Source organism: Sapajus apella, unplaced genomic scaffold (assembly GCF_009761245.1).
Source record: "Sapajus apella isolate SASKATOON/1434 unplaced genomic scaffold, GSC_monkey_1.0 scaffold17, whole genome shotgun sequence".
NCBI classification, from domain to species: domain Eukaryota; kingdom Metazoa; phylum Chordata; class Mammalia; order Primates; family Cebidae; genus Sapajus; species Sapajus apella.
The window spans coordinates 27918757-27932645 of record NW_022436957.1 but is presented as its reverse complement, the minus strand read 5'-3'; the positions used below and the strand labels follow the sequence as shown (position 1 = coordinate 27932645).

General features: G+C 34.3%; 1 protein-coding gene across 11 annotated transcripts in view; it reads left to right on the top strand.

Annotated features, from left to right (window-relative positions):
- The window catches only part of DMD (dystrophin), a 2282798-nt gene that overhangs the window by 970114 nt on the left and 1298795 nt on the right, over positions 1-13889 (top strand). The gene's annotated exons all lie outside the window — the stretch shown is intronic.

The window sequence follows — 13889 nt, the reverse complement described above, 5'->3', positions numbered from 1 at the left end:
CTTTATTTTTAATTCAGTGTGGCTATCCAGATTATTCAAAGTTGGGAAATTTTCAGCATGTTATGTAAAAACTTACAATCATATGAATGAGACTCAAAATGAAAATTGTCTTTATGTAGATTCAGAGAACAAGTAGTAATGTATTTTGTTACATAAAATATTTTCAAATATATAGTAGTTAATTAAATTATTATTTTTCCTCTTTCTGAATAAATTTAATGTTAGATAAGGTGTTGAATTATAGTTATCCATTCAGGATCACATATGATATGAGATTACTGTAGTAAGGAGGATATAATATATATAGGTTAAAACGCACATTAGCCTTATTTTTTCTTATCATTCAAGCACACTTGAGGTATTTTTGCATTAGCCTCGCCATGAAGTCATTCAAATATGATAAGATAATGAACTTAGAAAAGGTTTGTAGGTTATCCTTGTCGTATAGAAAGCTTGAATAGTCTGGAGAATTGTCTGCTTATTGAATCTGCCTGGAAAGTATTTTTCATAAAATCAAAAAGCAAAGCTCATTTGAGATCTAGTAGGAAAAAATGCTTAGAAAACTGGAATTTATTTTCTTTCTTTGTAGAACAAAGATAATTTATCACTCTCTCTAGATCTTTTGAAACACTAAGCTGTTAATGACATACTCTAAAATCTCTTACTTGTCAAAGAGTATATTCATTTGCATCTAAATTATATAACTTTTTTTTTTTTTACCAATTTGTTTGGAAGGTGGTCATTTCTTTAAAAATAACAATCATATAAGAAAAAGATATGCCCTGCAGATTTAAATCAGTCATATTTATGAAAATCATTCTAATAATTTAACATAAAATTCAAACTCTCATGTGTGAAACCCCATGACTATTGAGTACATTCTCATTACTCATGGTTTCTTAGTAGGTAGAGAGCTTGATCCAAGTCATAAGTGTCATCTGCTGTTTCAAATAGCAGATCTGCTGATAAATGGCAAAATTTTAAAAACCAAATTAAATTCATTTAAATACAATACATAAAATGTAGTTGCTAATCATTCTAAGTATTTGGGATGTGACTACAGAAAACTTGAATAACTAGAGCCAATTTCTTTTTTATTATTTAAAATTTTTGGACATTCTAATTTATTTCTGCTGAATTTCCCTCGGTTCCATTGAGCCTAGAACATTATATTTATTTTCATATGAAAATATTTGAACACCTAGTTTCAAATATTCAAATACATAAAATGTCAATTACTCATGAAATGATTGTTTGACCTTTAGTTTATTCAGACAAAGCATAATTTCAAGTATATTGACTATAATTAAAATTATCCATTTTATCTTAAATTATCTTGATTATATTTACTATATATTAAATTCCAGTTAAAGAGATACATATGGCACAACTTGACAAGCATAAATAAATTGGAAAAGTAGGAAAAGGAAAATTATAGTAGATAAATAATTTTTAAAATGTGCACAGAAATATATCCACAATGTCCCATGGATGGTGGAATGGACAGGAAACCACAAAGCCACAAACTGGAACCAAGCTTCCTAACAGACAAAACCAAGAAGTAAACATATTTATGAAACTCAAAGTGTCCAAATTATTAAAATAATGATTAAAAATTTTTTTAATAGAAAGTGATTTATTTAAAGAGAGAGAAAGGAGGAGGAGAGAGAAACTGCTAACTCTCACACTGAACGAGAGAATCCAGAAAGCTGGAATCCAGGAGAGGAAAGCAGCTTCCACACTGAGTGGAAGGGAATAGAGAGAGATGGAGTTTAGGAGGGGAAGACAGGCTTCCATGAGAGAGTGTGGAAGGGGATCCCAGAGGGGAAAATCCAGGAGAGAGAAAGATGGCTTTCAAGGGGACTCAAACATGGAGTCCCTGATTAAAATAATTTTAACTTTACTAGCAGTCTGTTAGCTTTTTGCTAGAATTTAGTGCCAGAAGAAAATAAATGGGAGGGTCATAAAGAAGATAACAAGCTGATTAATATTTTTATAATAAATGATAAAAATGTTTATGTTGTCATTGTTTTTCTACCAACATGGCTCCATGCAAAAGGAAAATTTAGTGCTAAAGGTCCATTCAGGAAAAGCAATTTGATGAGAGGAAAAAATGTTGAAGCAGAAGTCTAAAGTACTCTAGTAATTGTTTTCAGATTTTTAGGTTCTCCATTTTATTAATTTTTAATTTTGTATGGATGCATAGTAGGTGTATATAGTTATGAATTACATGAGATATTTTGATACAGGCATGCAATACATAATAATCATATCATGTAACCTTCTGTGAATATGTTTTCCTACAACTGAAATTTTAAGTAGAATTTGGCATCAGGGTTTGAGGGTTGTTTTTTCTGAATACAGAAAAAACAATTTTTATATCTTTTTTCTGGAAAGAATCCAGGCTGTTTCTAACTGATAATACATTTGTATACTTGGCCCTATATCTAATTCGAAAGTAAGACTTCATGTTTATGTCATAGTACCAGAAGGCTTCAGTAGCCAAAATTTTTGCAAACTTAGAGTTTGATGTTTGAACCAGTCACAGAGAAATTGGCTATTGAGCCTTTTTATGCCAAGCATAATTGAAGAAAGAAAACTTACCATCAACAACTCAAAATATGTTGACTTCTCTAGGAATCTACATCAATCTCTCAGTTAATAGATTTATTTGAAAACACAGTTGGGCTATTACTTTAGCTATAAAAGCTATTGAAAATAAAGCGTAATAGTACTCTCTTACTTGATGGCATTCAAAAGGTGCAGTGAGAACGTTTTATAGGGGGCAGGAAGCATCAAGTATTGAGTGTGGTGAAAATTAATCTAGTGGTCAATAATAATAAGACTAAGTCTAAATGTATTAGTTTTTCTTGTGATGGAGAAAACTAGAAATCACTTTTCAAGATCAAAATTAGCAAAGGGTTTGGAAGTATTGCTCCGATTGGAGAATCAGAAGTCACCTTAAAAACAATATAGATTTTACTAATCTATAGCAATATGGATTTCGTAAAGTCCTCATGTGATGTAAAAGTTTTAGGATTTTGGTTTTTAACTAGCCATGTTATAAAATTGAGGATATTTAAAGTTCAATTCAGTTTTTCTTACATTGTGAAGCTGAAAAAAATAAATCCAACATTAAAATCAGAATGAATCTAGTCTTCCATGGTCTGGCTTATTGTATTTATATCATGAATGCTGTTTATCAAAATTCCTGTTGTATTAAATCAAACCCTTCCACAAGGATCTAACACTTGAGTTTTTATGAGGAAAAAAAAAAAACCCTGGCTTCTCTATAATCATTTTTAAATTTCACCTCCTTCCAATGGTTTGGGCGGGTCCCAGATGATGCATTGTCTATAATGCAATCTATATTGGTGGCCACCAAAGCAGCCAGGCATTCTTGTTGTTTCTCTTGTTTCCTGCTAGACCGTGTTATTAAATTAATTTAATAATATTTTATCACCTGTCTATACAGCCATAGTCCATGTGAAAGAAGTATTTCAGTACCACCAAAATTCTAAATAAGGTCCCATCAGAACTACCAACACAACCATCATTTAGGCCTATGATAAAATACACAGAATTAATCAAATGAGATAACCATCATAGTGTGAGCAATACTTACGTCAGCCCCATGTACCTTCAGAGAGGAGCTACTAGCATTGAGATGAATTATTCCAACTTGTAGGGAAACCAAATAGACACTGAAAGGAACAGTTTCTTCCTTGCTTGCTTGCCTGCCTGCCCGCCTGCCCGCCTGCCCGCCTGCCCGCCTGCCCACCTGCCCACCTACCCGCTCGCCTCCCTGTCTGCCTGCTTTCCTTCTTTCCTGCTTTTCTTCTTTCCTTTCCTTCTTTCTCTCTCCTTCTTTCTCTTTTTCTTTTCCTTTCTCTCTCTCTCTCTCTTTCCCTTTCTCTCTTTCTCTCTTTCTTTCTTTCTTTCTTTCTCTCTTTCTTCTTTTCCTAGCAGAGTCTAGCTCTTGTCGCCCAGGCTGTAGTGCCGTGGCACAATATCAGCTCACTGCAACCTCCACCTCGCAGGCTCAAGCAATTCTCCTGCCCCAGCCACCAGAGTAGCTGGGATTACATCCATACAACACCATGCTCAGCTGGGTTTTTTTTTTGTATTTTTAGTAGAGACAGGATTTCACCATGTTGGTCAGGCTGGTCTCAAACTTCTGACCTCAGATGATCCACCCGCCTTGGCCTCCTAAAGTGCTGGGATTACAGGCATGAGCCAGCATACCTGTCCAGAAGAATTTCTTATACTGGCTAAAAGATCAGTTATATTATATATATATGCTTTAAGTTCTAAGGTACATGTGCAGAACGTACAGGTTTGTTACATAGGTATACATATGTCATGGTGGTTTGCTGCATCCATCCCCCTGTCATCTATATTAGATATTTCTCCTAATATTATCCCTCCCCAATTCTCTCACCCCCTGCTAACCCTCCTCTCCCCCTGACACTCCAACAGGCCCTGGTGTATGTTGTTCCCCTCCCTGTGTCCATGTGTTCTCATTGTTCAATACCCACTTATGAGTGAGAACATGCAGTGTTTGGTTTTCTGCTGTTGTGTTAGTTTGCTGAGAATGATGGTTTCCAGCTTCATCCATATCCCTGCAAAGGACATGAACTCATCCCTTTTTATGTCTGCATCGTATTCCATGGTGTATATGTGCCACATTTTCTTTATCCAGTCTATCATTGATGGGCATTTGGGTTGCTTCCAGGTCTTTGCTATTGTAAACAGTGTCACAGTAAACATACATGTGCGTGTATCTTATAATAGAATGATTTATAATCCTTTGGGTGTATACCCAGTAATGGGAGTGCTGGTTCTTTATAAACTTGGCATAGGCCTAGGGGGAAATTTGCCATTTGTTTTCTACTGCTGTCCCCTTTAAAAAGGAAAGGGAAGGTTGCCTAAAACCATGAAAGAGATGTATAAAAATCAAGCTTCTTGAGAAATATAGTCAAATTGGAAACACCTTAAATGCTGCAGTGTGATACCATTTACACAAAGGTTGAAATATGTAAAAATATACATTATTTAGTTATATATAATATATAGCAAAGGCAGAAAGATGTGTGGGAATTAATATAAACTGAATACAGAACAAGAGCTATCTCTGTGAAGAAAGACAAGAATTCGCTGGGATGTGAACAGGACACATAAATGATATTTGTAATATGTCATTCCTTAAGATGAGTTATGTGTATAGAAGTAATGATTACATTTGGTATACTTTCTATGTGTCTAAAATAACTTATAAGAACATAAGAAAGTAAAACATAAAAAAAGCCAAATTCTTGGGATTTTTCCCTTTGGTAACCCCACCAGCCAGGTTCTGCAAGATAAATCTTAGTAATTAAGAAACACCTAGTTGATGAAATTATTGGTTTCAAATGAATATGGCCACTTCTCATTTGGCAAAAGATTCTCATGCTGATTGAGCAACAAGACAGGAACCTAGCAGATTAATTTCACTGAGATGAATAAGGAACATTGTCTTCCCAGTTTTTTAAGAGGATGTTTCTGTGGGTTTGTTGACCTTATTATCTACATTGAAGCATGACTTACAGAATCTTATCAGTGATCTCCTTGTGAAAATAGGGTCAAGGGAGTAAATAGTGCAAACTGAGAATTGAGAATTTTCATCAAAGTGGAACTAAATCTAGCCTGTGAATGGTCAGTTTGTGTGGCAGCAGTGCAGTTGTACTATCCTTAAGAACACCTCTGTTCAGAGGGAATCGTTATTAGAAAGGACAGATCTGTAAGTCACTGGGTGAGGTAACATCAGAACTGAAGGTCCTCTGAAAATGATCTTATTTTCCATTTTGTAAACAAGAAAATGGTGCAAAAAGCTCCATATCCCTTTCTCTGTTTCTCAATTACTTTCTTTTAAAAATTACTTTAGATTTGGGTGTTACAAATGCAGGTTTGTTACATGGGTATATTGTGTAACAATTCTAAAATTCATACAGAACCAAAAGAGCCAGAATAGCCAAAGCAATCCTAAGCCAAAATAACAAAGTTGAAGGCATCACATTGCCTCACGTCAAACTATACTACAAAGTTGTAGTAACCCAAGCAGCATAATACTATTACAAATATAGACACATAGATCAGTGAAATAGAATAAAGAACTCAGAAATAAAACTGCACAGCTACAACCAACTGATTTTTAACCAAGTTGGCAAAAAAAAAAAAAGTAACAGGGAAAGGACAAATGACTCATTAAATGCTGCTGGGATAGCTGGCTACCCATATGCAGAAGAATGAACCTGGACTCCTACCTCTCACCATATACAAAAGTTAACATGGATTAAAGTCTTAAATGTAAGCCATCAAACTACTAAAAATCCTAGAAGAAAACCTAAGAAAAATTATTCTGGACACTGGCTTAGGCAAAGAATTTATGACTAAGACCTCAACAGCAAATTCAACAAAAACAAAAATTGACAAAAGGGTCTTGATTAAATTATAGCTTCTGTACAGAAAAAGAAATAATGCACAAAGCAGATTACCTCCAGAATGGGAGAAAATATTTCAAACTATACATCTGATTAAGGATTAATATCCAGAATCTATAAGGACCTTAAACCTATCAACAATAAATTAAAAAGAAACCCATTAAAAACTGGATGAAGAACATGAACAGACACTCCTCAAAAGAAGACATACAAGTGGCCAACAAGCATATGAAAAAATCTTCAATAGTACTAATCATCAGAAAGATGCCAATCATACCCTAAATAAGATACCATCTCACACCAGTCAGAATGGCTTTTGTTAAAAAGTCAGAAAATCACAGATGTTAATTGCTTTCTTAGGGTGACCAGGATTAAATTTGTAATAGTCATTCACTCTCCTAAGAATTTCAAAGTCTTGTGGGTCCTGGCTCCTCAATATGAGAATTAATGTTACTATGGGAACCATTAAAAGAGCTGACCTAGTAGAGGCATATCAATTCTAGCCAGCTTCTTGAGCTTCCCTATAGAGGAGAATGCCTAAGAGACTCTGTCACCAAGAGGAAGATAAATTGATGAGAGTCAGATAAATTAGAGCAGAGATGGGTAAACTATAATTGGTAGGCCTAATCCATTCAGCGACCTTCTTTTGTGCAGCCCATGGGCTAAAAATTGTTTTTATGTAGATGGTTGGAAAAAATTCAAATAAGAGCTATATACTTCATGACACTAAAATTATTAAAAAGGCAAATGTCAGTGTATAAATAAGACTTTATTGAGGTGTATCAGCTTCTATTTGCTTATTTTTTCTGGCTGCTTTTGTACTACAACAGCAGAATTGAGTAACTGTGACAGACTACAGGGTTCACAAAGCCTAGAACAACTACTGTGTTGCTATTCACAGACAGTATTCAAGCTCCTGAACTAGAGGAAAGCTAATATAGAAGCCGTTCCCAGTTTGACCCTAGACTTTTGCCATGTCTTCTTCTTGAATGAGCAACAGAGGTTTGGCATCTCTAGGATCATTTTGATAGGCCAGTAGGTTGCAGAATTGGTCTTTCCTAAATAGAATGATTCGTCTAAGTTTTCTTCTTGCTCAAAATTCAATAGTCACACATTCCAAACCATAGATACTAGAATGTGTAGCACTTCCAAAAGATACTGGGTGGTGCCTGACACAACTTCAGATGTTTAAAGATGCCATCTCCTTGAAGAGAGCTATGAACCCAAGAATATCTTAGGTATCCTGCGTCAGATTCTTAATGATCCCACAGAAAGAGAATGGGAGATCTTCCAGAAGTAGCTAGGATGTGGTCAGGGTTGATTAGTTGAAGGGACAGCTGCAGGTAAGAAAACTGTCCTGAATGCTATTACCATGTGACCACGTTTTCAAATTACAGTTATAGAAAAAAAAAAGAATAAATTTTAAAAGTATGCCACATCGTTTGAAAGGTAAGGGAAAATTTATAAAATTAAAATGATAGGAGGAAGACATTTGAGAATATGAACAAATGAGATAAAAGATTAATCATGGAAATTGAAAATTTAAACTATTAATACTAACTGGAACTTCCTACAGCCACATAGCCCTTTCACTGTATGTTTGAATTCAGTTTTCTTCAAATCAGTAGTATTAAAGAATATAAAATTAATGTTAAGATTTTGAAAATATGGATTACCCCTAGCTGTATGGTCCAGACAACAACAATGCCATGTGGCAACCATCACAGTGATATTTATCACCCCATAAATGTTCAGATACTTTTCCTTTTCTGTTAATGGAATTTTCCAGATTGAGGTGAGAAACTCTGCTAACTATAGAGATGATGGAAGGAAATGGCAAGGCAATCTACAGGAGATAACTAGCACCTGAAGAGTTTGAATACCATAACTGCACAAGATCCTTGAGCTATCATAATAACAACCCTAATCTCTTGGACTATTATGTAGGTGATAATAGTTCATTCGGCCAAAGGACAGGGAAAATGTCTGTTTTGGTCACTGATATTTCCCATATACATAAGATATTGCCTGACACATAGTATATACTTATGAAATATATGTTTAAACATGAATTGTAAATTGAGTTGAAAATTATAATGACAAAGCAGTTCTTGAGAAAAGAGAAAAATGCTGATGTGCATTTAAAATTTTACAAGTTTTAGAACAAACATCATCTGATCCAATGTTTTCATTTTATAGATGAGAAAATACAAGTCCTGGTACATAGCAAAACTGTAACTAGAATCCAACACTATGCCTGATTTCAACAGTTTTTTCCACTATACCAAATTATTGTAAGAAATCTTATTTTCTAGTAATTTTTAGAGTAATCCAAGCCTAAAATAACAAAAAGCTACTCATTATTTACCATAATAATGAAATAAACCATGGCTAAATTTCAAGTGCAGAAAATATAAGTCCTCATTAAAATAATAAAATGAAAAAGCCATGTATATTTATCACCTATTATAGTCTGTAGTTTGTCCCCACTGGAGTGATTTTAGATTTCAAATATTGTTTTTTAATATCTTAAAATCACTATGATTAGTTGAATGTTAGTAAATCAATCTAAATATCTCATTACTGGCCAAAATTGTTTAGCATATGAATTGAGCATGCAAATATAACCATAGGAAAAGTAAATATGTATGTGATTAACAGAGATTTATTTCTCTGATGATCATTATGTTTGGGAAATAGAGCAAAGTCTAATCTATATGATTTTCTGATTTAATCACTAACATTTTTATTTCTAATTTTGTTTCAATCATTAAAAATTCCAACTCAGTTAAATAACTCAGTTCCATTCAACTCTTAAGTATCCATGGTGTCATCTAAAATTTCAAATATGATTTTCTGGAAAAAAAAATTGTCCTATAGTATGTTACTCCTACCACCTGTTTTATTAACAGGAGTCTTAGTATGCCGAGTTGCCTAAGAGGATCACACACGCGTGCGTGCACACACACACACACACACACACAAATGGGATTAATAAATTTGACTCAAGGTGTTAAACGCAGAATATGTCTAAGTAGCCACTTGTGTAACAAGTTACTATGCTTTTCACATTCATTTGGAGACAAAGTTTTGTAATATGTAACATCAAGGAAGAACAATTTTTAGTTCCTCAATTATCCTTTGGTTTCCAGGTCACTCCTAGAATTTGATGAGTATCACTCAATAACAACTTAGAATGCGTCTTCCTGTTTGCCTGTGGTTTTCAACATTGGTTGCACATCAAAATCACCTTATAAACTTGAAAAGCATAACAATGCCTGAGTTTCACTTCTGGAATTCTGATTTAATTGGTCTGATTGTAACCCGCTCTAATATTCAGCGAAGTTGAGAATCACTGGATAATGTGATACAAGATCTATGAATTTCAAGCTGTCTGATGAGACCTACATTCAGCTCAGTCTACCATGTCTTGTATGTTTTTTAAACAATCAGCTTTCACAGTTGAAGGAGATTTGGTTTCTGGTCCTAGATTACCTGGATAACTGCCTAAACTCATCACTCCTCTTAGCTATAAAAACATAAGAACTACAACTTACTTCTAAAGTCTGTTATACAATCATTCCCATGAAAAATTACATATCTTTTTTTTAAATGAGCACAGTAATTTATCTGTGACGTGAAATAACACTAGCAGATCATTAACTTGGTGCAATGAATACATCAAGCAGCTGTTACTTAGAAAATAGAACATCTGTTAAATGCCTTTGGAGTCACTATTAACTGTCATTATAGTTATAGCTGTAATTTCTGTTCATTCTGCTTTCATGAAATTCTTCTTTAATAAACAATACATTATTATTAAAAAGTCAATACGCATTGCTGTAGAATCCATATTTAATATTTTATGTTCGTTTTGAATTTATCATTATATTATTCTGTCACATTAACCTAATTATAAAATATGTCCTAAACCTCTAGCCATGATAAAACAATGTTGGGGACTGAAAAAGCAATTAGCATCATATTTGCTCATGTTTAAGACATGTTAGATTGTATGATTCACCATTGATATGATTACAGCTGCTGAGAATTAAAAACACACACTACCACTTTTAAGGTAAAACTAAATTGTATGTTTCATCTCAATTTCAGAATCCTTAAAATGTGAGAAATGCACATCTTAGAATTGCAGTAATATGGCCATGTGTTCCTTTGCTTTTCATGAGTATGTTATGTAGCTAAAAGGTGAAAGAACTCTCTCCTGTTCCCTATGGTCAGAAATGGTATAATATTTGCACATACTAAGTACAGAATTCACTTCAGTAGGGGGACCTCTCGAGATGCCTTTTATGGATGCTTTAGTTAGCCTTTTATTCATATTAGAGGGAGCATGCATAAGAGAAAGGAATATCTAAAAATAAATCTGAATTTAATTGAGTCCTGGTAAAGGGAGGAATCTATAAGGAAATGGTGTTAAGGTACATAGTTAAATAAATGTTGTGCTGATTGAAGACAGGCTTTATAGAATAGGAGACTTTTTTTCCCCCATTTTATTGCATTTTAGGTTTTGGGGTACATGTGAAGAACATGCAAAATTGTTGCATAGGTACACACGTGGCAGTGTGATTTGCTGCCTTCCTCCCCATCACCTACATCTGGCATTTCTCCCCTTGCTATCTCTCCCCAGCTTCCCACCCCCCACCGTCCCTCCCCTATTTCCCCCCAACTGACCCCAGTGTGTAGTGCTCCCCTCCCTGTGTCCATGTAGAACAGGAGACTCTTAAGATAATAAAATTTGTTTAAAAAGAGAAGGTGTAAATAATAGGAGATCAGACAGAGAAGCTATCTTAGGAATATAAGTCCCTGAGAAATTCCAAGAGAATTTGTAGAAGTTATTAGAAAACTTGTGAAAATATGAAATGGGTAGAGGAGAGAATGGAGCTTAAGTGAGCTATATTTCTTTGCCCTTGAAGGAAAATATTTGTAAAGGTGTCCCTATGGGACCAGATAATCGTTTCAATAATTTTAACAGTTCTACCATTAAAATAATTAAAAATGCTAATGGTATGATCACATGCTGATGGTTGATCAGCAGAGACCAATTGAGAAGGTTTTCTCATCTTGCTATTATATCAGTGAAATAAGCTGATAGCTGAATCCTGAACTTAAATTTCTACAATCTATTAAACTTGTAGATGTTGGGAATGAATCAGAATATATTATTCATCCTTTCTATCAACATGGGGCATGACTTCACTGGAATAAATTAACTTATTCTACTCATTCTTTTATAATAAGGAAATTAGAGTTGCATTTAAAAATTATGGCTAAGAAGTAGATAGGAAATTTGTTTGAAATCATGGAAGTTAGTGCTTAATATTTGAACTATTTTTCTGGAGCTTTCAAATGTTACAAATTAAACATATGGAAAATGAAAACATGTTAGACATTGTGGCAATTTATACTTTAATTGTATTTTACTTATGTCAGACCTTTTCCCCTCTATCCGAAAAACCCTTAGTGCCAAGTATGTAGTTTGAATTTAACTACTCTTGAATTTCCTGAAGGTAGGCTTACAGTCATTTCATAGGTCAAATTAAAACTGAGTTTACACAATCTTGCTTTTTCTTCAGCCTTAAAATCAATCCTAGCAGCTATCACATGACAACATGATTGAGAAACCTGAAGTGTCTGAGTTATAATTTAGTGAATTTTGTCATTGAATTTGAACTTGTTCCTTCAGAAGAATAGATCTTCTGGAACTCTCTCTACCTCTTACCTGGCAAGGCAGAAGAAGGCATGTGTGCTGAGAATTGGATGCTTTTCAAAAGGAGGAAATGCCATATATGTTCAGCTATTTCTCCCCATCTCACCAACCCAATAAATAAGTAGCTCCCTTTGAGAGGAATGAGTACAGATATAAAGAGAACAGCCAAGGCAGTAGCTCTGTTCCTCCATATGTCTGAAGATGCAGGCATTCTTCTGTTATGGGAAACTCTTAGAGCAAAAGAAAATGGTTCTGCAACAACCTCATCAAATGTATTCTTTTAGTTTACAATAAGGATTCCCTATTCCTCTATGGTAGCCTTTTATTCCAACTTTCATGTCTTCTCATTGATTTGTACTTTAGTCAATTCAAACCATTCCATGCTTTATGGCACACTCCACCTTCAAATATTGTCTCTCCCTTGAAGTCATTCATGCTTATTCCAGCCGTAGCTCATCTGTTTAAAAAAAAATGTGATTGTTTTCTAGTACGATATCAAATTGTTTTATTGCATTTAAGCTTTCTTCTGCAGCTACACTGTAGGCACAATTAGAGTGAGGGTTGCAAAGATTACTTCTTTCCCCATCTCTGGCAATGAATAGCACAGTACAGATTGGATATTATGCATCTAATATACATTGGTTAATTACTATTTTTATTTTATTTTATTTATTTATGTATTTTGAGATGGAGTTTTGCTCTTATTGATCAGGCTAGAGTGCAATGGCACGATCTCAGCTCACCGCAACCTCTGCCTCCCAGGTTCAAACAGTTCTCCTGCCTTTGCCTCCCAAGTAGCTGGGATTACAGGCCTGAGCCACCACACCTGGCTAATTTTGTATTTTTAGTAGAGATGGGATTTCACCATGTTGGTTATGTTGGTTAGGTTGGTCTTAAACTCCCAACCTCAAGTGATCCACCTGCCTTGGCCTCCCAAAGTATTGGGATTACAGGCATGAGCCACTGTGCCTGGCCTGGTCAATTAATATTTAAGTGAGATCTTCAGAAAGCAAGATCAGCATAGTATTTAAAAGCTAAATCTTATTTAAGTCATACCTTTGATTAAAAACACATTTGAGGGGGAAAATTTGAAACTCACTAAATTAACACGATATTTTTTCCTAACCAAAAATAGCACTTACACAAATAATTGAATACTTGTTTATTGTTGAATAATATACATAAAGATTTAACCCTAAATCTCTTTTTTTCCAGAGTGTAAATTTTCCTATGAATCACTTTTGACCATTAGCAGTTATAAACCACCATAATATCACTGCATTTTTCAAATACAAGTTCATGATGGTGATAACTTGAACATCTTTTTAGTTTTAATTTACAATTTTGTCGGACTTAAGAAAACACTAGGAATTAATCTACATTTCCTATTTTATTGATCCTGTCAACTGAATATCACTGGACATTATTTAAGTAAGCTGGATGATTTTGGCCAGATGTTGATGCATAGCAGTTTTTGTGAGCCAGGAACTACATGCAGTATTATGCTCTAAGTTCAAAGCTTTTCTGATCTCTTCTGAGTTTTGGAAAATTCCATTGCCTTTAATTGCCTTGCTTGACATGTAAGAAACAAAGATCTATGTACACAGTAACTTTTTACATTGATGCTAAAATATAGTGTCAACTTTATGAAGACGTTTTAAGAGATAATTAGTGATCCAAAT